The sequence below is a fragment of the Microtus ochrogaster genome, unplaced genomic scaffold, assembly GCF_000317375.1.
Source record: "Microtus ochrogaster isolate Prairie Vole_2 unplaced genomic scaffold, MicOch1.0 UNK3, whole genome shotgun sequence".
Lineage (NCBI taxonomy): Eukaryota > Metazoa > Chordata > Mammalia > Rodentia > Cricetidae > Microtus > Microtus ochrogaster.
Window position 1 is genome coordinate 2948744 of NW_004949101.1, and position 27170 is coordinate 2975913.

General features: G+C 44.5%; 1 protein-coding gene across 4 annotated transcripts in view; it reads right to left on the minus strand.

Moving 5' to 3' along the window:
- The window catches only part of Rin2 (Ras and Rab interactor 2), a 97213-nt gene that overhangs the window by 63274 nt on the left and 6769 nt on the right, over nucleotides 1-27170 (minus strand). The window contains exon 1 of one of the 4 annotated variants that reach the window (XM_026788492.1): nucleotides 1266-1511. The exons of the other annotated variants lie outside the window; for them this stretch is intronic. The gene's annotated coding sequence lies outside the window, so the exon portion shown is untranslated. Of the gene's footprint in view, nucleotides 1-1265; nucleotides 1512-27170 lie in introns of those variants that run through there. 4 annotated transcript variants of the gene reach the window in all.

Below are 27170 nucleotides of genomic sequence, written 5' to 3' on the forward strand. Positions count from 1 at the left end.
ATGTGTTACATTTGTTTATGCTGCATTTGTTTAACAATGTAAAGATGTGTTACATTTGTTTATGCTGCATTTGTTTAACAATGTAAAGATGTGTTGCTTTGCCTGCCTAAGACACTTGATCAGTTTAATAAAAACCCGAGTAGTCAATACCTAGGCAGTAGCAGGATAGGTGGTGCTGATGGGCAGAGAGAAGAAGTAGGAGGAGGAACCCAGGCTTGAGAGGAGAGGGAGAAAGAAAGGGAGATGCTCAGGGCCAGACAGCCAGGCAGCCATCAGTCAGCAAGATATGGAGTAGGACATACAGAATGAAAGAAGGGTAAAAAAACAACAACAACAACAACAAAAAAAAAACCCAAGGCAAAATGTAGACGAAGAGAAACAGGTTGAATTAAGTTATAAGAGCTAGTGGGACAAGCATACAATAAGGCTGAGCATTCATAATTGATAATAAGTCTCTGTGTCGTCATTTGGGAACTGGTAGTCTGAGAAAGCAGGCTACAGAATATAAAGAATTTGAAACAAGTCTGAGCTACATAATGAGACACTGGTTCAAAAAGAAGCAAAAAATTCAATAATGCAATACTTACAAATTAAATTTTTGTGTGGTTCTAGGGATCAATCTCACACACACTATGTAAATATTCTACCAGAGCTACATCTCCAACATTGATGGATTGACTGACAGGTCACTGAGAGAGCCAGGCTCTGCCAGTATCCCAGGCTGGCCTCGAACTGAACTCACTGCGTACAGCAATTTGGCCTTGAGATCCTCCTGCTTCAGCTCCTCTTTCTTACTGAAGTTTCTGTTTTGTTATTTTGAGAAAGGACTTTGCTATGTAGTTCAGGATGGCCTGGAACTCAGTGTGCATACCAAAGCTGGCCTAGAAATCAAGGCAATTCTCCTGCCTCAGCCTCCTGAGCCCTGGGATTATAGGCATGTGCTACTATGCCAAGTAATTTAGCTTTTTAAATTTTTTACACCCATCAGGCTCCCCCACCAGCAAATGTATCAATGAGAGCCATTCCTTCCTCCCTGAAGTATCCTATGGATTGGGCATTGGGAGATATTCACATTGTTCTTTGATAAATTTGCACTTATTTTTAATTCTTAAAAGCTTTCATTCTAATATCTTACATTTGGTTCTTCCTAAATTCATCCTTTGAGGACAGAGATAACCCATTAACCAATTTCAGGGACCCACGTTAAAACTACCAAGAGCTCTTGCATAAACCCGATGCTATTAACTAAAGTTTCTACAACTTACACAACCCCAAACCCGAGTGCCAGTCTAGGAGTCAGAATGTCTTTGCTGAAGCTCCATCATGCTAAGGCTATGATCCAGAGAGGACTGGATGCTGAGGCTGTGGTCCAGAGAGGCTTGGATGTTGAGGCTATGGTCCAGAGAGGCCTGGATGCTGAGGCTATGGTCTAGAGAGGACTGGATGTTGAAGCATCTGCAAATCTGGTCCTTGAGTGTGGCTTCTTACCACTCTGGTCACACAGGAATTCTGCAGACTCTAGGGAAGGGGGCAGCAGTGTCTGTTATCTGGTGTAGTCAGAGGGTCAAGTGGGACAACAGGCTGTTGGTGAGACAATGATTCTTACTCCCAAACCCAAATAGCACATAGTAACTAAGGTTTGAACCTAACAGACAATCACCTCCAAGGTGAATACAGCAGAGCTCCACCATCCAAGCCAGGGCAATATGCTGATCCTTTTCTTTCTATTTTTTATGGTTTTTGTTTGTTTAGCTTGGTTTTTTGAGACAGAGTTTCTCAGCATAGCCTTGGCTATCTTGGAACTCACTCTGGAGACCAGGCTGGCCTTGAACTTGGAGAATGGCCCGCCTCTGCCTCCCAAGTGCCAGGATTAAAGGAATGTGCCACTGCCCAGCTTAGTATCTTCGTTTTCTTTCCCCTGCAGGACTATGTCACAAGGCTCAGTACAAAGTGGTGATGCATATCTATTCAGAAGCTGGGAGAATGGCTGGGCCTGTGACACTTGCCTAGTCACATCTGAGACCCTGGGTTTGTCCCCTCAGCATGCAAAAAAGTATAAATTAAACGACCTGGGGGAAAATTGTTGTTGGCATGGCTGGGTACTTGGGCCAGGAGGCCAGAGGGGGTGGGTGATGGTGATGACAGGAGGAGAGAGGAAGGCAGGCCAGGGCTTGTGTCCTTGGTCCTCTTCCTCATTCTAGGACTCAGAAACCTGGTCCCCATGGGGTATTCACCTGGGTGATATTGCACGTGCATGACATCCCCGCCCAGAGTGAGAAGATAACTGAAGAGGGCTCAGTCCCCCCCCCCCAGACCTTTGAGATCCCAGCCATATATATATATATGTGTGTGTGTGTGTGTGTGTATACATGTACGTATATATACACACATATACATACATGTATGTATGTGTGTATATATATATATACATATATGTGCGTGTATTGCCTCTTATTTCTAGCAATCAACATTATAGAAAGCTAATGCCAAGCAACACTTAAGGGAGGCACATTCATTACTCAAGCCCTGATGAGGCCCTGATCACCGATAGCAAGGACCTGGGGCAGGGGCATCTCTGTCTCTCATCTACCCAGCCCCCGTTTTTCTCTAATGGGAAGGAAAGTCATTGTATGTAATCCTGTTTACACGGAAGGGAGGAGGGAAAAGGGAGGAACCCCAAATCTTTTCTTCTTTTAGGGTTAGATAAAAGGAGAATAATTCTCTTGAAGGTCAAGTAAAAATAAAACAAGAAAGTGCTTGGAGAGCAAGGCTGAACATGCCTGGTATCACTCAGGAATGTTATCAGCGTCTGAGAAGGGATGTGCAGCTGATAGGACAAAGGCTGGAAACCCAGGGTGTGGGAAAAGTCAGGCGCTTGGCTCCTAGCTTCAGAACGTCTTCTATACCCCAATTCATCAACTTGGCCTTGGAACCTGGTGGGCTTCTGCATTCTGGGAATCAACCGTGTGGGAACAGACTTACTGCAGGACCTGAGAAATCATATGACCCAAACAATTCCCTCCCCTGTCTGATTCGGCTGACCTGGAGTTGCTTCGTGGGTCTGGTGGGCGCAGCCCACGTTTGGGGTTTTCCAAAGCGGATTCTGAAAATGCTGGACCTCTTCCATACTTACAAACAACCTTTGCTACCGGAACTATCTCCAGGGAATAAAGGTAGCCCAGGGCTGCCACCTTCATTTGTAGAGATGTATTTGTTGCTATTGTTTTGAGACATCTCCTATAACCTATGCTCGCCTCAAACCCACTATATAGCCAAGGTTGGCCTTGAACTTCTGATCTTCCCCGCTTCTGGGTACCAGAATTATAAACACGTGACACTATGGTCAGCTCTTTTCTTTGTTTTTGCTTTTGTTTGAGACAAGTTTTCACTTGTATCCCAACCTGACTTGGAATGATGTAGCTCAGACTGGCCTCAAACTTGAGGCAAACCTCCTGTCTCAGCCCTCTGAGTGCTGTGATTATAGAAGCTGGAGACAATTCCCAGCTGGATCATCCTTGAATGTTATTACTCTGTGTTTTTCACCCAGAGGAATGAATCATACTGATGTGTAGCATAGCTTACTAATGTTATGTTGTGAGATTTATCAAATGGAACCTGGCAGGAATCACCAAAATGTGAGGAAATACCACCGTCTTAATTTCCTTTTGCTTCTTTCTCTGTTTTCAGAAGGGACATGCTATAACTCTAGTTGGCCTAATGTTTGCTGTGTGGCTCAAGCTGGTGTGGAACCCGTGGCAATCCTCCTGCCTCAGTGTCTTCACTGTTATCATGCAGTATGTATGCCAGGCTAGCTGGGCCACAAACTTGTGGAGGTTCTCTTGTCTCTGTCTCCCATCTCACCATAAGCAAACTGTGGTTTCAAGTGTGGGCAACTGCACCAGACTCTACACATGGGTTCCGGGATCTAAACTCCAGTAACTCAAGTTTGCCGAACAAGTGCTTTCTCCACTGAACCATCTCCCCAGCCACTTATCCAATTTTAACTTAAACCCTTCTGACTCTGGTTATCAAATGCACTGAGGTAAGCACTTCCCTCTCCCAACATCCAATTTTAATATAATTTATTTATACTTGGCCTGGACCTAGATATGGAGGCTGGCCTGGGACTAGATCAGGATGTCCTCAGACTCATAGAGATCTGCCTGCCTCTTCCTCCTGAGGGCTGGGATTAAAAGGGTGCCACCATATGTATACCCAATATCTAATTCTCAAACTTTGTGCAATCTAATAATGAGATTCTTTTCTTTTTTGCTGTGGTTTGTTGGTTCCAAGTATATTTCTGTTATCTATTTGTAATTCTCTTTGCTTGTTCATGTATCTGTTGCTCAGTTGGGGAGTTTCTTTACTTTTCTTGTTAAGTTATACAAAGGTGTGAGTTGAATCCATTGTCCCATATATTTCAAGTACGTTTTCAGATTATTTTAAATTAATGTTTTTCTCAAACCTTTAATGATGATAGAATCAGTACTGGGGCTTGAACCCAGGGCCATGTACATGGTAGCCAAGCACTCTAGCACCAAACTCTAGCCTATCCCTAATATTATCTGTCTGCCTGACTGTCTATCTTTTTTTTAAAATATTTATTATTTATTATGTATACAATATTCTTTCTCTGTGTATGCTTGCAGGCCAGAAGAGGGCACCAGACCTCATTACAGATGGTTGTGAGCCACCATGTGGTTGCTGGGAATTGAACTCAGGACCTTTGGAAGAGCAGGCAATGCTCTTAACCGCTGAGCCATCTCTCCAGCCCCTCTGACTGTCTATGTTTATCAGTCAGTCAGTCAGTCGGTCAGTCAGTCTGTCTGTCTGTCTGTCTGTCTGTCTGTCTTCCTGCCTGTTTGCCTGCCTATCTGTCTGTCTGTCTTAGACAGGATCTCACTATGTAGCTCCACCAGGCCTGGAATTTGATACGAATGCTGACCTTTAACTCATAGATATTCACCTGCTTCAGGCTCCCAAGTGTTGGTATTAAAGGTATGTACCACCACACCCAACCTGTGGGGGTACTTTATACAGGAAGAAAAAGGAGGAAGAAGAAAGGGAAGAAGAGGAAAGAGGAAGAGGAGGAAGAGGAAGAAAGGAAGGAAGGAAGGAGGGAAGGAAGAAAGAAAGAAAGAAAAAAGAAAGAAAGAACAAACGAACGAACTTCAAGACAAGGCCTTACCAAATTGCCTAGGTTGCCCTGTCACTCTGTCACCCAGGCAAGACCTTGGACTATTAAGTCCTGCCTCACCCTGCCAAGTAATGAGGCATACATATACTACCAGGCTAGAAGGTAGAATAAAAACCACCCAAATTTGCATTATGGTTGTTGCTTTTCTTGAAGTAGTATGGAGTACATCTTAGACTTATCTATGAGTCTGCTTATTTACATACATTTCTTTGTCTTTCATTCCTCTGGAATTTAATTTTGTGTGTGACATAAAATCAGGACTTTGCCTGGGCTACACAGCAAGACTCTGTCTTAAGAAACTAAACAAAACCATTCTGAAATTAACAAAGAAAATAAAAATATTGTCAAACCCACAACCTTAAGCCACCATTCTCTGCCCTGAGGTGACTACATCTGTTCTACAAAATTAAGCCACAGAAAATTAAGGATGCGATGTCCCTTATATGTGATGGTACCGTAAGTTATTGATGAACAGGTGTCCATTACTTCAGTATGTTAGATCTTCCTCAGACCTGAGAATCCCTTTGAAGACCAGATGCTGGTAGCTCTGTTGAAGTCCTGCCCTTACACCACTGAAGCCTCTCACACCTCGGGAGAATACTCAGGAAAAGGCCTTGCCCTCCAAGCCAGTCCATATCTCATTACAGGAGACATTTTGCTGCTGGAACCTGTTTTGTCTGTTGCACAAAGACCAAGAAGGACTTCAACCAGCTAGTGATGAAGTATCAATAGATCACCCAGCTCCCTCATCCCCGACAGGAGCACTCTGAAGCAACATCATGTCCTCATTCCCCTTTCAGACGGAGCCAAAGCCAACCTTAATGGACTGCTTGGTTGTGGAGACCAGTGTGAAGTCTCCTCCTCCCTCAGCTCAACCTTGACTCCTCTATGGGGTTCTGTGGGAGCATTTCTGGGTAAGATACTTCCATGAAAATCTTCAGCTCTGGACTTGATTCTGAAGAACACAGCCTAAGAAGCCCTCTGCCTTCCTGCTTGGACCCACAACCTTTACCATTCCAGCTGCTGGGCTTGCCTGCAGTAACTTCTTGCCTGAGGCAAGTGTCCTCCAGTGATCGCAACTTCCCCAGGACAGCAAGCCTTTTTGTCTACTAGCACTGTGTTCTCCAAGCCCAGAGCTGTCCCCTTAAATGAACTGACTGCTCTTCCTTCTCCCAGAATCTTCCTCTTGGTAACTTCCTTGTTTGTTTGTCTTCCAGACAGGGGGTAAACCAGGACACTGCAGAGCTGGAGTCCTCTATCCTCAGCTGGACAGGATGAGGAAGTAGGAGAAATTGTGATATCTACTAAAGAGGGTCTGCTGAAAACTCAGAAAATGACTGTCTCATTTTTTAAATGTGGAATTTAGCTTTCAAAACAAATACTATATACGCATGTCTGTACACATATACACATATATACATCCATGCCCTTGTTTGACATGAAAGTAAGAAAGAGCTCCAAAGGGAGGGGAGAATAAGAGGGCAATGAGGGGAGAAACACTACACAATACCTGGCTTCTCTCCTGGGTAATCTGCCCATCCATCCATCCATCCATCCATCCATCCATCCATCCATCCATCCACCCCAAACCCCACATACATATGGAACATGCAATCAGAAGGGAGGCTCTCTGGACTCAGGAAAAGGACTAGCAGGAGGGGGAGAAGAGAAAAAAGGGAAGATAGTGGAGGGTAACATGAACAAAATACAACAATATATACTTATGCATTTAAAGCCACAATGAAACCATTATTTTTTAAGTTAAGGTGAAGAATTTTTCCAAGTATTATGCTTGCGACCATTCCTTCCCTCACTCTCACGAAGTAGAAGCTCTTAGTGTGGTACCATTTGCTTTAAACCATGCTCTCCCACTAACTAAATTATAAGTCACATGTGTCAGCAGGTCAAAGAGACCAAAATTGGTTCCATGTTGCCAGACAAGGCTCCCAATATGGTAGAGGCTGGGGTGTCACAGACTCAGTGCCACTGATAGAGCCCTGGTCCTCAAGTGCCAGACGGCTCCTCCTTTCTGTCCATGGCTGTGCTTTTAGATTCGGGGCCACAGCACAGAACAAAGGACTTTGAAGGATGGAATTCTGGGTGTTTGGGCCTCTTCTACAGCACTGATTTGCTTCAGCAATTGAGTTTGAGGCTTTATTTTGTGTTTTTATATTTCCAGGAAGTGTTCATAAGCCAGATGCAGTGACCCATGTCTGTAATGCTAACAGCACTCTGGAGACAGAGGTGGGGAGATCTTGACTTTGAGACTAGAGTAGACTAGATTAGATACACAGTGAGTTCCAGGGTTCCAGCCTGGGTTGTATATGGGATGAGATCCATCTTGAAGAGAATAGAAAGGCATAAGGTTTCAGGTTACAATGGGGAAGAGCAGTAAGTCACCATATGTTCCACCAAATTTAAGTTATTGCCAATTATAAGAAGCACTCTCGATATGGCATTTCCCTCTTTATGCTGTGATTACCATTGATAAATAAAGGAACTGCTTTGGGCCTATAGCAGGCTATAGGGGAACAGAGTTAGGCAGGGAAAACTAAGCTGAATGCTGGGAGTGAGAAGGAGGAGTCAGAGAGATGCAATGTAGTCCTGCTGGAGACAAACGCCAGAACTTTAGCCAGTAAGCCACAGCCACATGGCAATGCACAGATTAATAAAAATGGGTTAAATTAGTATGTAAGAGTTAGCCAATAAGAAGCTGGAGCTAATGGGTCAAGCAGTGATTTAATACAGTTTCTGTGTGATTATTTGGGGGCTAAGAGGCAGGGATCAAACTAGCGGCCTCGTTACTACACACTCTTACGTCGCAGACCACCAGGAACTGCACATACCATGGAGTGCAAGCTGCATAGGATTTCAGAACGAGTGACTCTGAAATCCCGCAAATAGACCTGAGATGTCCTGACTTCTGAAGCTCAGGACAAAGAGATCTGCAGTCAAAAGAATTAAATACCAGTGACTTCTTTGTAACAGACACACTGTTTGCAGGACTGGCATCCTGGGGTTACAAAACTGACTCTGAATGACAATGATGGCCACCCTGTTTCCCAATCCAGTGCCTTTGCTATTGTGGGCACGGCCAAGAACTGTGCAGGCCTTCTAGTGTGGCTGACCGGAAGTGTGAGCAAGCAGATATTTGCATAGTGCACAGGCGCCCTGGAAGAAACGAAGCATAGGAAATGAAAATGAAAACCCAGTGTGGTTCGGCCAGCTTTCCAGCCTTCAGATGAAACCCTTGAGGCTTTCACAGTTAACATTGAGGTTCCCCATCCACACATAGTTCAGCCCTCAGAGCCTATTTCTACAACCAAGAAAACAACACAAAACTGGGAAAGAAGTTTTCTTTCAAAGTTACCAATGATAGGTGAGACTGGAAGCATCCTCAGTGTTTTTAAGAGCACTGGCAGCTTCTCTAGAGGGTATGAGTTTGATTCCCAGCACCCACATGACAGCTCACGACTGTTTGTAACTCCAGCTCTAGAGGACCTGATGCCCTCTTCTGGCCTCTGTGGGCACTGGGCATGCAAGTGGTGTGCAGACATACATGCAGGCAAAATATCCATACACATAAAATCAACGAAAAAATGTACTAAACAGACAATTATCGTTGTGCACCAACAAGTCAAGCTCATGCCATTTCAGGTATCAAATTGTTTGATTCTTACTTGGATGACGGTCTAGACTATAAGACCATATGCTAACTTGGGAAAGATACACAAACTGCCCAATATTTGTTCAGTAGAAAACAGAAGAACATCAACAGTTTTGGTTTTTTACTATTTTATGTCTTCAAGCAGTTCTGTATTAGATTGAACTGTATGGAGTTGTGATGTTTATGGGCCAAACAATTATTAAATATTGGTGATATCAAGGTTGGGATACACACACACACACACACACACACACACACACACACGCTTACTCACAGAAGATGTTAAAGGTAGTTCAAGATGCTGTTCTTAGCAACAGTATAGGGATGCATGTCTGTAATCCCAGCACTCTGGAGGCTGAGGCAGGGTGCTTGATTACAAGTTAGAGGCCAGTCTGGGATATATTATTTCAAAGAGGGAAGTTGGAGGGAGAAGTAGAGGGGAGGAAAAGGGTTCAGGAATAAGGGAAGGCAAAGCAGGGAGGGTTATGGGTGAAGAAGACCAGGAGGAAAGAGTCCTTTTCCATGCACTGATTATGTTTACCTTTTATGTGTTGTGTGTTTATTTTGTTTGTTTATAATCTATTTTTATTTTATGTGCATTGGTGTTTTGTCTGCATATATGTCTGGGTAAAGGTGTCAGATCTTGGAATTACAGACAATTGTGAACTGCCATATGGGTGTTGTGAATTGAACCCTGACCCTCTGGGAGAATCTGGAAGAGTAGCCTGTGCTCTTAACCACCAAGTCATCTCACCAGGCCCCTGTTTCTTTGTTTTTTGAGACAGAGTCTCAGTATGTAGCCCAGGCTGGCTTCTAATTCAAGGTCTTCCTGCCTCAGTCTCTCTAAGTGCTGGGACTACAGGTATGTAGCACCGTACTGGCCTTCCTTTGACTCCTCATTTTATAGTTTCTGTTACCCAGAAATAGTCTTTACAAGCTGTTGCTTTGGGACTGGAGAGATGGCTCAGCAGTTATGAGTACTTGCTGCTCTTGAAGAAGAACTGGGTTTAGCAACTGCATGGTAGCTCACACAACCATCCATAACTCCAGTTCCAAGGGATCTAACACCCGCTTCTAACGACCTTCATCGGCACTGCACACACATGGTGCACAGACATTCATGCTGGCAAAACACTTATACACATAAATTAAATGTCTTTTTTTTTTAAAAAAAAAAAGGTGTTGATTTTCTCATTAACGAATTACAACAATCTTCAACATACTGTTTTATGCTGTTATAACAAAATACCCACAGTTGGGTAATTTATAAAGAACATTGCAGTTCTGGAGTGCAGGAAGTCTAGGAGCTGCACTGAGCAGAGGCGTTCTTCATGGAAGAAGGTGGAAAGACAGGGCATGCATGTGTGTATGAGAGAGGAAGGCGGTCGCACCGATCTTTCACTAGAGTGCACCCTTCAGATAACCAAGCCACTTTCATGCTAACAGCCTGGACACATACTCCAGGACAGTGCCCAGTGACCCAAGTACTTAGGTAAGGGTAAGGTTCCACTTCAGCGTTATTGCAATGGGATGACATCTCCATGGTGACAAAATCTAACCATAGCATTGCTTTTTTTTTTTTTTCCACTTTGCCAAAATTAGCCCTAAAGTTTGGGGTTATCTCTTTTGAGGTTTATCAGTTGTGCAGTCGTGGTCTTGGGGAGTGATTTCAGGGGTTGTTTAAACTCTAGAGACTTCCTCAATACTAAGGAGTAGAACAGGCTTCTGATGCTTTTTCCAACTCAAATCCGGCGTCCCCAGCTGCCCCACTGGGCCTTCCCTGAGTTTGGTGGCGTCACACTCACTTCCTCTTTTTTTTTTAAACTTCCTACTGAGCAGCTGTCTTCAGTGGGCTTTCTCCAAGCACCAGAGGGAAAGGAATGACTGACTCACTCTTTCTGGTAGGCGATCTGAATACATAGGTCATCATTTTGAATACGAAACCTATCGGACTTCAAGGAATCCACCCAAAGAAAGACACATGAAAGGACGGTCTCAGCAGCACCGTTCGTAACACCATATGACCGAGAAAGGACTTAGATGTCCAGTAACTGTGGACCTGGGTCAGTGTCAACAGGGTGGCACAGCAACATGGTGGAACGCTACGCAGCCAACAAACGGTGCAACTGGCTTGTGTTACTAAGACAAAGATACTGCAAAACAGTATGTGTCCTCTGGGCCCACTTGTATAATATATCTGTATGCATTTATGCATGGGATGATGTAATAGAATTATAAACTAACAGCACAAAAACCTGGACACTCACTGCTCTCCGGGCTCATTTCCATGGGAGCAACTGTAGGCACAACACAATACAGGTGATGGCCTTTTTCTTTATTCATACTTTCGCAAACATTTCTAAATTGATTCACGTTTGTTTTTTTACTCAAAGAATAAACAGATACTTTCATTTGCAAAAGAGTAATTCAGTGGGTGGAACACAGAGTGAACCCAACCTGTACAGCAGAGGGATTAACTGACTGTCTTGTTCTCAGAGCCCCTGGCCTCTTCTATTTAATACGTTGGTGACAAGGGCTTAATTCTGCTTTATGCAAATGGAAACACCAGGTTCCTGTATTGATGTAGGACTTGATAAACAGTCCAGGATGTTCTGTCAGTGGCCATGGCGGAGCTAGTGATTCATCGTCCTCCCTTCCCTGGAACCAGGGAGTTAGTTGTTAGTCACTGTGGTTCTCACCTCTCTCCTAAACAGTCTCATTATACGACCCAGGCTCACTCGGACTTGCTATGCAGTCCAAGCCGTGCTGGAATTTGGGATGCCTGTGTCCCAGAGTCCTAGTGCTGAGATCACACCTAGCTTTAGGCTGTCTTCCCTCCCTTCCTTCTTCCTTTTTATTCTATTTTCCTTCCTTCCTTCCTTTCTTCCTTCCTTCCTTCCTTCCTTCCTTCCTTCCTTCCTTCCTTCCTTCCTTCCCAAATGAATCTCAATTACATACCAGGATTGACTTTAATATGCAGTTACATTTTTGATTCCAAGCATTAGTTATGCAGAACATACTTTTTCCCCTAATTAAAAAAATACAAGCAAACTCTGTAATTTTCCTCGTGCCTCATTGGTTCTACCCAACCCATGCCAAATCCCTATAATTTCAAACTCACTAAGCATCATTATCTGTGAGCAAAGTATCATTTCCCCAGAGGTTTTTAACCCAGCCCGAGCAACACGGGATGTGATCTGGGGTAACTCAATAAAGTAGTCACTCCTTCAATGACACTGGGAGCACCCATAATGCCAACCTGTTCAACATGGTGACATAAAACTGCCATGGACCTTGCAGATGCACAGTGAACCCATGAGCAGTATGTGTCCAAGCAGGGAACACAGTGTGTCAGGTCCACCAGACCTACTGGGTGTACGCTCTCTGTGGACGATCATCTTCCTGGAGCGACTGCCAGAACATGGTGGAATGCGAACGTAGACACTGCCCCTGGGGACACTAAGTGCCACAGTATCTACAGTTCGGGTTTTAATAATAATCGTAATAAAAAAGACTAGACCAAATGTTCAAAAGGGAAGAACTAGTGTGTAGGCATGAATCTGCAACTTGCAACAGCAGGATGAGGATTTTGCAACACGGAGATGTTTTCCGCAAGCCCAAGATGATCATGTCTTCTGAGCACATACTCTGAGGCTAGAGAAGGGACAAGGCGGGGAGACGTCGAAAGGGGAATTTGCACCGTAAGCAGATGTGCAGCACGGGTATTCTCATTTTCAGGCAAACAATCACTGAGATTCAGGGATGAATCACTGAGATGCGAAACTTGGTGCAACACAAAGGCCTTGTTCCTCTCCTGGAAGCTGCTGAGTCCCCAGGGCTGCTTCAGACAGGACTTTCATAGCAGGTGCTACCAGTGCTGCACAGGCCCCACAGCTGCTGTGCCCCTGCAGTGCCAATTTTCTGTGGCAAGCGCATGAGGTCTCTGCACAGAACAACCATGAAACACTGCAGAATCAATAGCCTAAGAAAGCTCTCAGCCGGGGTAGTCAGGAGTGGGCTCCCTCTCCTGGCCTCACTTCCTGTTCCTCTACTTGAGCTTTCTGTGCCTACCCCCTAGACAACATAGGTGCCAGGACTCCCCAGGTACTGAATTCTCAGATGCTCATATTTGTTTTCATAAAATGATAGAATTTTCACAATACATTCGCAATCCTTCTTTGCATCTTAAATCATCCCTGGATTACTTATAATTCCCCACACAATGTAAGCACTGGGTAACTTATTCTTATACTGTATCATTTCAGAAATAATGGCAAGAAGGTTGACAAAGCTGATATAGGCTCAGCACAGATATAATTCCCCTTGATATTTCTCAATTATGTTTGATCAAAATCATAGATGTGAAATGCACAGATATGAGGGCTCACTATACCAGTTTTTCTTTACCCATCTTCCCATTGCCACTTAGCATAGTTTGGTTCACAAGCCTATTGGCTATGGATAGTGGTGCAGCAAACACGGGAGAATGCACATCTCTTGAACATACTGAGGTCATTTCTTTTGGATGTACACCCAAGAGTAGGAAAGTTATTTACAGGGAAAACCATATAACAATGATGAAAGAAAAAAAATACAAATAAGTGAAAAGCTAGCCCATGTTTGTCAATTGCAAAATTTATATTGTTAAAATATCTATACCACCCAAAGGAATCCACCAATTCAAGGCAATCTGTATTAAAATTCCAATGGGATCCTTCATAATAATTGAGAAAAACCAATCCTAAAATTTATTTGAAAACACTGAATGTAGGGCTGGAGAGATGGCTCAGAGGTTAAGAGCATTGCCTCTTCTTCCAAAGGTCCTGAGTTCAATTCCCAGCAACCATATGGTGGCTCACAACCATCTGTAACGAGGTCTGGTGCCCTCTTCTGGCCTGCAGGCATACACACAGACAGAATTTGTATACATAATAAATAAATAAATTGTTTTTTTAAAAAAAGAAAACACTGAACGTACTGAATAACCAAAGCAATTTTGAGCAAGAAGAACAAAGCTAAAATCACCAGACAAACCAACTTCAGAGTATTCTACAAAGCTGCAGAAATCAGAATAGTATGGCACTGGCATAAAAATAGTCACACAGGCCAATGGAACAGAATAGAGGGAACAGAAATAAACCCACACTTACAGAAAACTGATTTTTGACTAGTATGCTGACAGACCTTCAGAGTCTCTTTATTGAATGATGCTGAGAAAACTGGATGTCTACATGGTCAAGAGTGAAACTAGATCCCAAGTAGCTCCAACTGTATGTAAAAATGACCTCAAATAGATTAAAGACTTAAATTTAAGAACCAAAACTATAAAACTATTAGATGATAGCATAGAGGACATCACATTTTTCAGGCCACACATAGTTTTGGACAAGATCTCAAAAACATAGACAACAAAGGCAAAAAGAAAAAAGAAATATAAAATAGGATTACACATCAAACTAAAAGTCTTCACAGCAAAAGAAACAAGGAGAGAAAACATTTGAATTTTAAATATGGTAAGGGGTTAATAGACAGACTATATAAAAAACTTAAATTAACTCAGCAGCTAGAAAAACATTATTATTATTTTTTTTTAGAAATGAATAAGGGACCCAAATAGATATGCCTCTAAACTACAATATACAAATGGTCAATGGGCATATAAGAAAATCATCAGGGAAATGAGGATCAAAATTGTCCAATCAGAATGGCCACTAGAAAGAAAACAACAAGGGCAGCTGTGCTGGGCCTGAAGACTACTCCAGCTCTTATTGATCACCTGCAGACATACAGCTTAGTATAGCCATCTGGAAAACAATATGGAAGTTTCTAGAATCTCAGGCCAGATTCCCGAATCAATAGCACACTTCCTAAGTAGTTCACCTCTCCCAGCCAGCAAACACTGGGGTTTTCATTTCAAAATAGGCACTTGGATTCAACTTCAGTCCTGTTGAGTTTAACACAGGCCCACCATAACACACTGGTTCATGCTCCTTGTAAGTGACTAGGTTTCCTTAATCAGAGTTTTACTATTCCCACTCAGGGCAAGAGAACTGCATAACATTCTTTTCTTTTTCTTTTAAATTAAAACTTTATTGCACCAAAAAAAAATCAAAAACTTTATTGTAAAGAATTTGCAAATAAGAAAAAAAATCACACACCGAAATTAGGCAGACTCAAAGTTTACTGCATAGCATTCTTTAATGAATGGGTAAGTTCAGTGCGATGATGGAGTATTCTCGCTCACCCTGAATGCAGAAGGACACTCTGATGCACACTACAACACTGGACGGATCCTGAAGATATTATGCTAAGTGAAACAAGCTGGTCTGACAAGGCTAAATATCATGAGTCCACTTATAGGAAGAAACTAAAGTGGTCATAGTCATAGAAGCGGAGAGAATGGTGGTGACCAAGATGAGGGGAAATGAAGGGCAGCTTGGTGAGAATAGTTTCAGTTTTGCAAGATGAAAAGAATTTGAGAGGTGAAGGATGGCAATGGTTGCACAATAACATGGATGTACTTAATGCCACAGAAGTGTACATTTTAAAAGGGCTGAAGTTATATATTTTATGTCACATGTGCTTAAATACAATTAAAAAACAACAGCAGAAACAGATATCATAGTAGAAGACTGTTTTTGTTGTTGTTGTTGTTGTGGGTTTGCTCTTGCTATGGAACAGAAGATGTCTGTTTATGAGCCCATGCTGCAGAGACTTACTTTTGTGGAAATGATCATGATAACCCCGGTCCTGATGCGAGTCCCAGAGGATCCCAAGTATGACGTAACTCTACCCCCGCACTTTCATTGGTTCTTTTCACACAGGATGAGATCATCTCTGTGAGGGATACACTCAGATGCTGGGGACAAAATGCTTTCTTACACCTCAATGTCGTCTATGTCCTGGAGCATTAACTGGCCAGGACAGTGAAGCAAGACCTGCTGGTCACAGTTAGCAGAGTGGTGCAGGATGACCATCCCAGCTGATAATGCCAGGATCTTTCTCGTGCGACTGACATTCTGGAATCAAGATGCTGGGCTGGGATATCCCAGGAGGGCCCATCTGATGTAACAGGGATGATCAACCTGGACAAGCTCAAACACCAAGTCTCTCTCTCCTTGTGTCTATGGAGAACAGCGGGAAGCCCGTTTTATTCTGATTTATAGTATTTCGCTTCAGCTGAGAAAATTTTGTGGCCAGATGACTTTTGTCTGAAGCAAGCTGAAACATACTTGAGAAAGATTCTTGGAGTTGAGGCTGAGCTTTGGAATCTGTTTTTAATGCTCAGCTTAATCTATCAAAACACCAAGAGTGGATAGTCAGAAATAGGTGTCAGCTGCCGTAGGACTCCAACTTCGGTTCTTAGCATCACTATGCACAACAGCCAAGAGGTGGAAGCAAGTCCAGAATCCACAGATGGAAGGACATATAAATAAAATGTGGTATATGCATACAAAGTTCTGACAAGCTACCAGAGGCTCTAGCCTTCCTCCATTGTGTGGTCCTAAGGTCATGGTGGCTGGCTGTATATCTACACAGCAGGCTCATTCATGTTTTTTGTTTGTGTGCTTGTTTGTTTTGGATTTGTTTTTTTGAGACAAGGTTTCTCTGTGGCTTTGGAGCCTGTCCTAGAACTAGCTCTTGTAGACCAGGCTGGCCTCGAACTCACAGAGATCCGCCTGCCTCTGCCTCCCAAGTGCTGGGATTAAAGGTGTGCACCACCACTGCCAAGCTTCATTCATGTTTTTTGTTTGTTTGTTTAGTTTCTAGTTGTATTCGCTATTTTTTATTATCACTGTGATAAAAAATGACTGGAAAAACACATTGCGGAAGGAAGGACCGATTTTGGCTCATAGTTCCAGAGGGGTCAGTCTGCTGGATTGGGAAAGGCACGGCAGACATAGAAGTTCACAACAAGACAAAGCAGGAAGCGGGAAGCAGGCACGGAGTGGTGAGGGGGTGGGTACTGGCCTTTCTTCCCTTACCTTGTCTGCTTGTATTCCACCTGTGCTTACAGCTCTTGAGATGGTGAAGTGAGTGATTCCCTCTTGGTTAATCCTCTGGAAATGCCCTCAGAGACAGGTGTGCTCTGATATCCTAATGATTCTAAACCAGCCACCTCGACCCTGAAGATGACCCATCACATGGGTGACAGTGGAGCTGGAAACTCAGCCCTTGCACAGGCTGGGAAGCTTGCTAACATTGAATCATGCCACCAGCTCTTGGACTCACTCACTCACAGCCATCAGCTACTCTAAGAGTCACGACGTTTATTCCTCGACTTCACACACAAAACACCATTTAAAATCAGCACCAAGTATACAAAGTTAGTGAAAATTTAGGCTGGACATTGATGGAAGTGCTGTCTATAACACATGACATCTCAGTAGGAAATTAAACATTCAATCAGCTAAACAAATGCAATAGCGTCATTTGGAGACAAAAGACTCATGACACATGAATGTTATGAGAGACCCTGCGTGGATCTAGGAAGATGGGAAAAGAAGTTACTTAAGGCCAGCTGGAGCCTTCAACAAACCCAGATGATGGGCTAGAGAAGACTTTGATCAATGCTTATTTTCTCAGTTTTCATCATGGGCTGTGATGAAATAACGGGGTTTATAGCCAGATGTGCTGACACACACCTACACTCCCAGAAATCTAGAAGCAGAGACAGGAGGATTTTGAGTTCAAGGCCACCTTAGGCTTATTGTAACATCGTGCCTCAAAATAATGAATGAATGAATGAATGAATGAATATCAATCAATAAAAGGCATTGTTCTCAGGATTCAGAGCTACATAGTTGGGGTTCCTTTAGTATATTCTCAAGTGGCTCAGAAAATATGCTACTGTGTGTATGTAGCTCCTTATAGAAAGAAGAAATCACACAGACACACACAGACAGACACACACACACACAGATAGACACACACGCACACAGATAGACACACACAGACAGACAGATACATACACATCCCGACACCATTGCACTCTCGTGTATTTATGAAGACAGCATGACAGAGCAAGTGGGGACAAGTGTAAGCAATTAGAGAGCTGGAACTAGGGCAACGAATGGGTTTACAGGAATTGTCATGCTATGACAGCAACTTTTATGAAATTTAAAAGTCTATCAGTAAAAACCACTCCTCTCTCAGGAAATGGAAACTCCTTCAAACAGCATGTACAGGAGTGACAGCAAGCGGCTGGGAACCATTTTCTTGGTTTTTAGTGTCTCCAAAACTCACTTTACCCATTCTTTTTGCTTGTTTTTGTTTTTTCAAGACAGGGTTTTTCTGTGTAGCCCTGCCTGTCCTGGAACTCACTTGTAGACCAGGCTGGCCTCAAACTCACAGAGATCCACCTGCCTCTGCCTTGCGAGTGCCAGGATTAAAGGCCTGTCCATCAAGGTCCAGACACTGCTCTTCTGGAACATTTTGTCAGTTCTGTTCCTTGCCCTTAAAATCTGTAATAATGTACACTTGGAACAGCAGAAGTGAGGCCAGCTGCTCTGGGAGACACACCCATTCCTGCTCAGACTGGCAGTTCTGGGGCATGGGGACCAGTGCCAGTGGTTACCAGGCAGGACTTCTTGTTCTAGGGAGAGGTTAACCTCTAGGTTCCTGATGAGTCTGCGACCCATAGCCATGGTTTGAAGTCTTCTCTGGCTCTTGTTCCTGGGGGGGCCCCTGAGGCAAGAATGTAACTGTCCTATGTCTTAGTTTGCTTACTTGTAAGAGGTATACTGGACAATGGCAGTTGGGTGGGAAACTAAAGACAGCTAGTGTAAGGAATATATCCAGCACGTTGTGGGCCTAGGGCCCCAGCCAAAGTCAGCTCATGGCACTGATGAGGACAGCCACTGAGTGTGTGAGAACATTAGCACACAGGAGTATATGTGAATGCACATCCCCACACACTCCCAAGCATACACACTACACACACACACACACACACACACGTATGCACATATACCACAATACAATTTACATATATACACAATGACATATTTACACACACATTTACACACATATAGACACATACATACTCACACATATGCGTATACACAGACATACACACATGTGCTACATTTACACACATATGCATTCACATACACACACATATACACACATATATGCAGTTGTTGTTTTGTTTGTGACAGCTGGTCTAAAATTCACTGTATAGCCAAAGAGGATGACCTTGACCTTCTGATACTTCCACCTCCCAAATGCTCAGATTACCTGTACCCTGCATGAACATCTGTCTTTACTGAACTCACCCAGAGGCTGTGGCTATAGATGGTTCCAGAAAGGTGTGACTTTCCATTTCACTGCATTGTTAACTTAGGTGTCACTTGAGAAAAACACGAATTTTATTTGGTGGGATTAGAGAGGTGAGACTTGGAGTGTAAAGTGTTTGCCGAGTGGGCATGAGCTGCCCGAGTTTAGATCCCTAATACTCATCTAAAAAGCCTAGTGTGAAGGTGTGTACTTGGACACCCAGTGTTGGGGAACTGGGAGAAGACAAAGGGGACAGGGTGAGGGTGTGGGCTCACTGGCCAGTGGTCTAGTTAGTAGGTTCAATTAGACACCGTTGCGAAACAAAGATAGAGCCAGGCATGGTGGTATACTCCTTTAATCCCAACATTTCAGGGGCAGAAGCAGGAGGATTTCTGGGAATCTGAGGCCAGTTTGGTCAACATAGTGAGTTCTAGGACAGTCAAGACTACATAGTGAGACACTATATTAAAAAAAAAAAAAAGTTGAGCCAGGCATAGTGGTGCATATCTTTAATCCCAGCACTCTGGAAGCAGAGGCAGGTGGATCTCTGTCAGTTTGAGGCTAGCCTGGTCTACAAAGTGAGTTCCAGGACATCCAGGGCTGTTACACAGAAAAACCTTGTCTCGAAAACAAACCAACCAAAAACCAAAAGCAACAACATTGATAACATTGAAAAACAACAGAGGAAGACAACACTGGATGCCAACTCTGGCCTCCACACATACACACACGCACACAAATATGAATAAAGATAGAAACACTAAAACTCAGTACCGCATAGAGACTGCGGAACCGGAACTTTTCTGTGTTTGAGTTTGTAGGCTGGGAGACATGGCAACGAACATCCAGGCTAGGACCTCATTAAGCCAGAAGCCAAGCCGCTCTGGTGACAGGTGCACCAGTTTATCTCCTTTGGTAGACCGACACCGAAACCTGGAGGATAGGCATGTTGCATCCTGCCTGTAATTCTCATCACTTGTCCCTAAGTCAGCTCTTTTCAGATGGAATAGTAGGGATGCAACCATTCAGAAACTTCTGAATGGAAGGGGGTCCTCCAGCTCCTGCTGACTGTAACTACCGCCTCTCCAGTCCGATTTTGAAGAATATTGTAAATTCAAACTAGAGGCTGAACAAGTAAATGAAGGCGTCTCTGAGTGACCTGACATTTCCTCAGCCCTCTTGAAACTTCCTGCTTTTTGTGATGAGTCTTTCTTTCCAACATTCATTTATTTACCCAAGGATTAGCATGACTCACCTTGCTTTGTTATTCAAACCTTTTATAAAGTTCGTTCTTATGGAGGAGAACAGGACGTTTCTTGGACGGCCCTCACCAAGCTTTGAAGCCGCGGCCTTGCAGCTGTGATGGGTGGAGACAGGATTGCACCGTCCCGACTTTGGAGACTTCTCAGGAAGTCAATGCCATAGGCACAGGAAGGTAAAAAGTACACTCTGAACTGGGCATGACACTTGACTCTCATATCAACGAAACTGCTAGAAGTTGGAGTTCATCCTGGGCTACACAGCGATTTCAAGAGAAGTTTGGGCTATCTAGGCAGACCTCGTCTCAGAAACAAAACAAAACAAAACAAAAAAACCAACCACAACTGCCGAGGGCTGGGGATGGATCTCAGTAAAGAGTGCTTGCCCAACAGGCACAGAGTGACTTCATCCCCAGCACGCACAAATCAGGTGTGGTGGCCCAGGCTTGTAATCCTGGCACTCAGGAGGCAGAGGCAGGAAGTCATAAATTCAAGGTCATCCTCGATATGCAGGGAGTTTAAAGTCAGCCTGCACCAAATGAGGCCCGTCTCCACAACAACAATATCATCATTATTGTAATGGTCTGTCCTGTCCCTTTAAGAGATAAGCCCCCACCCCTGTCTGCTGAGGCAGGCAGATCTTCCTTCCTGCCTGCCACCCTGCAGCCCAAGTCCCTTCTTTTCTGTCTCTCACACCAGCCGTGCCTAGGACCTGCTGGCCTTCATGGCCTGCAGGCTACTTGGGGGATCCCATGGCCCCTGTGGTCTCAGGACCTGCTGCAAGCTGCCCACCGATGCTGGGGGACCTGTTGTGTGGTCTCATGGCCCTCTGCCCACTGCTGCCATTCAGAGATCCACAGCATTTTATTTAAACCATAAAAATTATTAACAACAAAACACCTCTTGAAGCAACAGAGATAAAGTAGTTTTAAGATAGGCATGTTCTAAAACCTATTAGTAAATACTAGACCATGGCCAGACATGGTTGTTTGCATCTATGACCATGGGGCTGTACTCGGGAGGCTGAGGCAGGAGGCTCTCTGGGGCAGGGTGTGGAGAAGAAGAGGAGGAGGAGACAGAGGAGGGAAGAAGGCAGGAGGGAGGGGAGGAGGCAGGAAAAAAGATATCCAGTTAACTAGCTCCAGCTGACTACAGCTGCCCCTTACTGTGAGGTCATGTGTACAGCAGGCACAATCCACTATCCCACTCAATTCACTTGTTCTCCTAAGCACCATGGAGCAGAGACTGTGGTTCATCCCACCTTATACATGGAGAAAGGGAGGCTCAGAGACCATGAGGAGCCGTGCAGCAGGGAACGGAGGACTGACCAGGCCAGGGCCTTCCCAGGAAGCAGGCCGCACACAGCTCTGAGATGCTAAAGTAACCTTGGGCTCAGACTTCCGAAAAGTGGGACTGGGAAAGGAGGGAAAATCCCCACAGGTCTCAGACCTGGAGGCTGTGCAAGCCCACACCACCCTCTTCCTCTCCAGCTCAGCCTCTCTGCATCTGCACCTCCTCCCTGGCTGGTGGGCATTTCGTGGGCATTTCCTTCCCTCTGGTGATAAGACACGGGGCCAGGAGCTCTGCCTGGGGTAGAGGGCCTGTCTGGAAGCCAGAGAAGTCAGGAAGTTTATTTCTCTGCTGAGAGCCTAGTGCAGTTCCTGGGAACAGCCTCGAGAGCCCTGACAGCTCCTTCCCCAGGAAGCTGTCAGTCATAGCAGCACCAGTGTCATATGCCAGAGGTCATTTTCAGTTGGCTAATGGGACTGTGTGCATCTGGCCTTAGATAGGCTTCTCCTGTTGTCCATGGTGAAGACCACTTTAACATTTAAATAAAAATATATTACATGCCAAAAAAAAAAAAAAACAAAACCCAGGAAACTCACACAAAAGTCTAGATTTCTAGCTTCGGAGTCATTGTGTTACTGTCTTCTTTATTTTTGCAGTAGTTTTTTACATTTTAATTAATTTTTAAACACACCAGAGAGCCATGCAATACTGCCTGCACGGAATGCAATTCTGGACCATAAGCCTGCGCACTGCTTTGCAACTAGATGGGTGATGGTAGACCCTTGACCTCATCTTCCTTGCTTACTGAAGTCCCTGTGTTATCTTCAAAGCAGTCATGTCTGCAGTATTACGTGTCCTGAATTACCAACGTGGTAAGACAGGATTTAGCTCCTGCAAGAAGCCAGAGCCGGAGGGAGAGCATAAGCTTGTCACACAGCACATGTGACCACTCTCTGGTCTTTTGGCAGATCAAAGGCCCTGGCGTGTGTTTGTTTTTGTTGTTGTTGTTACTGTGTGTGTGAGTGTGTGTGCAGCCGTATATAAATAGACCTGACTTTCGGGTCTTTACTTTTGAGGGATGCGCTTCGGTGACTGTCCGCAATGGCTCCATCCTCTCTCCTGCAGCTTCTCTTCCACTCCACCTGTTGTGCTCCATGAATTCATTTTTTTTTTTTGAAAAAGTATTGGCCAATTGCCTTGGGATGTAGCTGAGGGGGCAGAGTGCTTGGCTATCATACAGAGAGTCCTGGGTTTGATCCCCAATACCATATATAAAGTGGGCCATGTGGACATGTCTGAAATCCCAGCACTCAGGAGGTAGAGGCAGAAAGATTGAAAGTTCAATGTCATTCTCAGCTACAAAGAGTTTGAGGCTAGTCTTTTCAGGAGGAGGGCTCAACGTACCTAAACACATGGTCTGTGAATGAGATGTACCCCAGCCCTGGAACAGAAAAGAGAGAGAGAGAGAGAGAGAGAGAGAGAGAGAGAGAGAGAGAGAGAGAGAGGAGTTTTTAATATTCCTCCTTTGTTACCCTCCAGGTGTCTGTAAAGACCAGCTGGTGGGAAACTGGGGCAAAAGGGACATCTCTGGCAACTTCTGCTAGGCACATGAAGAACCATGTACAGAGAGGCTGTCGGGCTAGTTTCAAATGGCTGGTGTCCTCTGAGGAAATTCGGAAAGATAGTTATACTTCGGCTTTCGGGGATGACTTTCATAAACGTGACACTCTGTGTCTGTCTTCTCAAAGTCTTCCTCAATTCTTAACTGCACTAAGAAGGGAATCTCAGCCTCTCACCCAGCTGCAAAACTAGCCCCATCCCCGTCTGCTCTCATTTCCTGCTGCCCTGACTCCTGGTTCTATGCAGAGCCTCCCATGCTGTCCCAGGCCCCGGCGTCAGCAGCTTCATTGCATCTTTATCCCCCACACAGTTCAACCTACCCTTCACCTCCCCAAGAAGGCTTCCCAGCCCCTACACAGGGAGTCCTACACTCCCTCCCGTCCTCCAAGCCCAGGTTTCTCTAACTGTTATGAACTTCCCAGGTACCATACACTCAGAGCCCAGGACTGGCCCTGCCATCGTGGGTGCTGGTTCCCTTCCAGGTGGATGCCTGAATCCCGCATGTAAACTATGCCCATACACACTGCACATTCTTCACCCAGCCAGCCAGTTTACTGAAAACTTGGGCTTATAGACCACACATTAGACAAGCTATGCAACATCAAGCCAGTAAGAACAGCTCTGCCCTGGATAAGCAGTAGACTAGAGGGTGCTAAATGGAAGAGTATACTTTCTTCCTTTCCTTTCCTTTCCTTTCCTTTCCTTTCCTTTCCTTTCCTTTCCTTTCCTTTCCTTTCCTTTCCTTTCCTTTCCTTCCAGAAGGCCCAATGCAGGCCCAGCTAGAGAAACCTCAGGCAAGGATTATCTCCGTCTTTACACTGTGCGTCCGCACCTCTCAACCCTAGCACTACTAAAATGTAAGGTTGGTCAATGAACCTGTGTTTTGTAGGAAGTTTGGCAGCACTTCTGGCCTCTGGCCACTAGAGGCCAGTAGCTCCTCCACGCAAGCTGTGGCTGCCAAAACTATTGAGCTGAACAAGCTACCATCAGTGACCTGCACCTTCAGGACTGAGATAAGCCATGGCTCTGGAAACACTGAAAGCAAGAATGAGAATTTCCCCCACGTAACTGATACACAGAGAAAGCAATCACAGATGACCCATGCCGCTACAGCACAGGTCTGAAGCGAGACAGAAACCAACGCGTTCACACGGCAAATATAACTAAATGGCCCCCTCTCCTGCCACAGAAGTGTTTGCAGCGGCCTTTCAGAGAGCAGTGATAAAACCCTGGCTTCCGCAGCCATAGACTGATATCTTCAGAGCACACATTGAAACCAATTCATTTTTACAACCCAGGCAGGAAGGTGACGCACACCATTTTCCAAAGCGGCTTCCATCTGTCTCTCTCTCATTCCTTTCCTTCTTCCTGGTCCTGAATCTGTGGGCTCAAGTAAAGTCCTGCTATTTCACCCTCACCGCTAACTTAAATCTCACGGGTGTCTGCTGCCATACCTATCTTAGCCTTGCTATTTAGTTTTTGAGACTGGGTCTGCGTTATCCAGGTTGCTTTTGTACTCACTCGGATGCTCAAGCGATCCTTTTGCTAGGATAAGATTATTTGTTACCAGGCAGTTCAAGGTTTTTGTTTTGTTTAAAAACAATGACAAAGTCCCATGAAGCTTACGTGGAGACCAGCAGGCAACATCCAGCTTCAGACACTGCGGGCCCCAGTGTGCTGGAAACGGTCCTACGATTCCACTCGACACAAGCGCTCACCGCTTTTGACAAACATAGCGCCCGTTATCTCATAAGTTCAAGGCATTTCTGGAAAGGCATACCCTGGGGGCTGATCTGGCGTCTAAAGTCTTTGAGGTCACCGGGGAGAGGCCTGTCTGTACACCAAAAAAGTGTCTTCTCCAGAGAAGGCCACCGTCCCTGTGACTGCTCCATCTGGAATTTCCAGAATGATCAATGCAGTAATACTGCAAATCCAGTTAGATCGCTTGAGCCATGTGGGGTGGAAATACAGGGTCTCAGGGTTGCTGGGGTCAAAGCTTGGGTCTTGGAGACCCTAATGAGGTAGGCTTAGCCACTGTCCTCAATCGGGGGACTAAAGAGAAAATGAAGCAAGATTAATTCACGGTGGCCAAAAACATTGGAAAGAAGCAAAAATAAGGGGGGGGTCAGTGATCATGCACACTGCCTAGCGCCAGCTTTATGCTCAAGCAGAGGGGAAGGGTTTGTGAGACTACACCATCCTGGTCAAGGTGCAATTGTTCCCACCCCTGAAACACCACTGTCTCAGCTCTAGCAGAAGTGTGTGAAAATTTCCCTACTGGCTAGCATCAGGTAACATTCTTGTCTTTCTCCTAGCATAAGACTCCTTGCGTGATATGAATTTCTTGGGGTTCGTTGACTCAACAGTTTAATAGCTGAAGGGAAGGGCCCAGGCGTCTCCCCTTAGGCTGCCTTTTCTCTTGCCAGGATGGTTACATACATTGGGGCAGAGCCAGGCTAGGTAGGCCGACCCCCATGCTTTATAATATCTGGCTCTAGGCTGTTTTCTCACCTGTAAAAGGAGCTGTTTAGGCCAGAAAAACATTAAATCTCTGCTGCGCAGTGTGGCAGTCACTAGCTATGTATGGCTGCTGAGCACTTAAGACATAAGTGATGCAAACCGAGACATGCTTGAGTGTAGAATGCAAGGTGGATTTTTTTAAATGTATTTTGAATATATTTCAGAATGGCATGCTGTCCCTGGTAAAATATATTATTGTCAATTAAAAATATAGTACAAAAATGAAAAATTCTTATTAATAATTTTCATTTTCGCCAGATATTGTAGATACACAGGGCCAAATAAAGTTTGCTTTTTGAGATTAACTTTACTTATGTGTTTTTTTTTTAAAGATTTTATTTATTTATTATGTATACAGCATTCTTCCTCTATGTATGCCCGCATGCCAGAAGAGGGTGCCAGATCTCATTACAGATGGTTGTGAGCCACCATGTGGTTGCTGGGAATTGAACTCAGGACCTCTGGAAGAGCAGCCAGTGCTCTTAACCTCTGAGCCATCTCTCCAGCCCCCTTATATGTTTTTTTTTTAAACAAACACAACAAAAACAAACATTTTTCACATGACTCTAGAAAATCTTAAATTATATCTGTAGCTTGCATATGTTCCCATGAGACAATGATATGCTATAGCCTTTCTATCAGCTGCTATCTGTGAAAAAAAATGTATTTATGGGAAGCAGAAGCCAAATACCAAAGCTTTGTAACATCACAAATGAACTGCTACTCTGACTAAATTTCTAATCACTATTGTTTCCACCGCAAGGTATTTTGGTGTGTTTGGTGATAGACCATAGGAGTGAGCTTCCTGAACACTGGTAGATGATACCATCTAGTCACATTCTAGGGGACATACAGGGAGGCCAAAGGGACAGTAACACTCTTCTCTAAGTCTTTTAATCATCCACACATCCACAAAAGGATTTGCTCCATCGAATTTTGGCTAAAATGGTCTTTGGGGTCCTGTCTGTCATTTTACATTCCTCTGCCGTATCTTTCCACTGTTACTCAAGAGTGAACTGTTTTCATGTGTACGCGCGGAGAAATGAACAGCTATACAAAGACATGCTGAGGACTCAAATGCAGGGAGAGTTGCTGAGGTCCAAGCGGCAGTGAGACTGGCCCAGTTCCAGCTGGATTCCTGAAGACTGATTACCATTTCAGGTGTCCAGGAAAGACTGGCAGTTAAGGGGACTCAGCTGAGATGAAGAGGATCTACCACCCTTTTGGTAGAGCTAGAGTTTAGTCAAAGCACCCCCGTCCTTTTCCATGCCAGAGAGCTCCCCTGTGGTGTCCATGACATGTAACTACAGGTTTTCAGTTTCTAACAGGCAAGCACAGC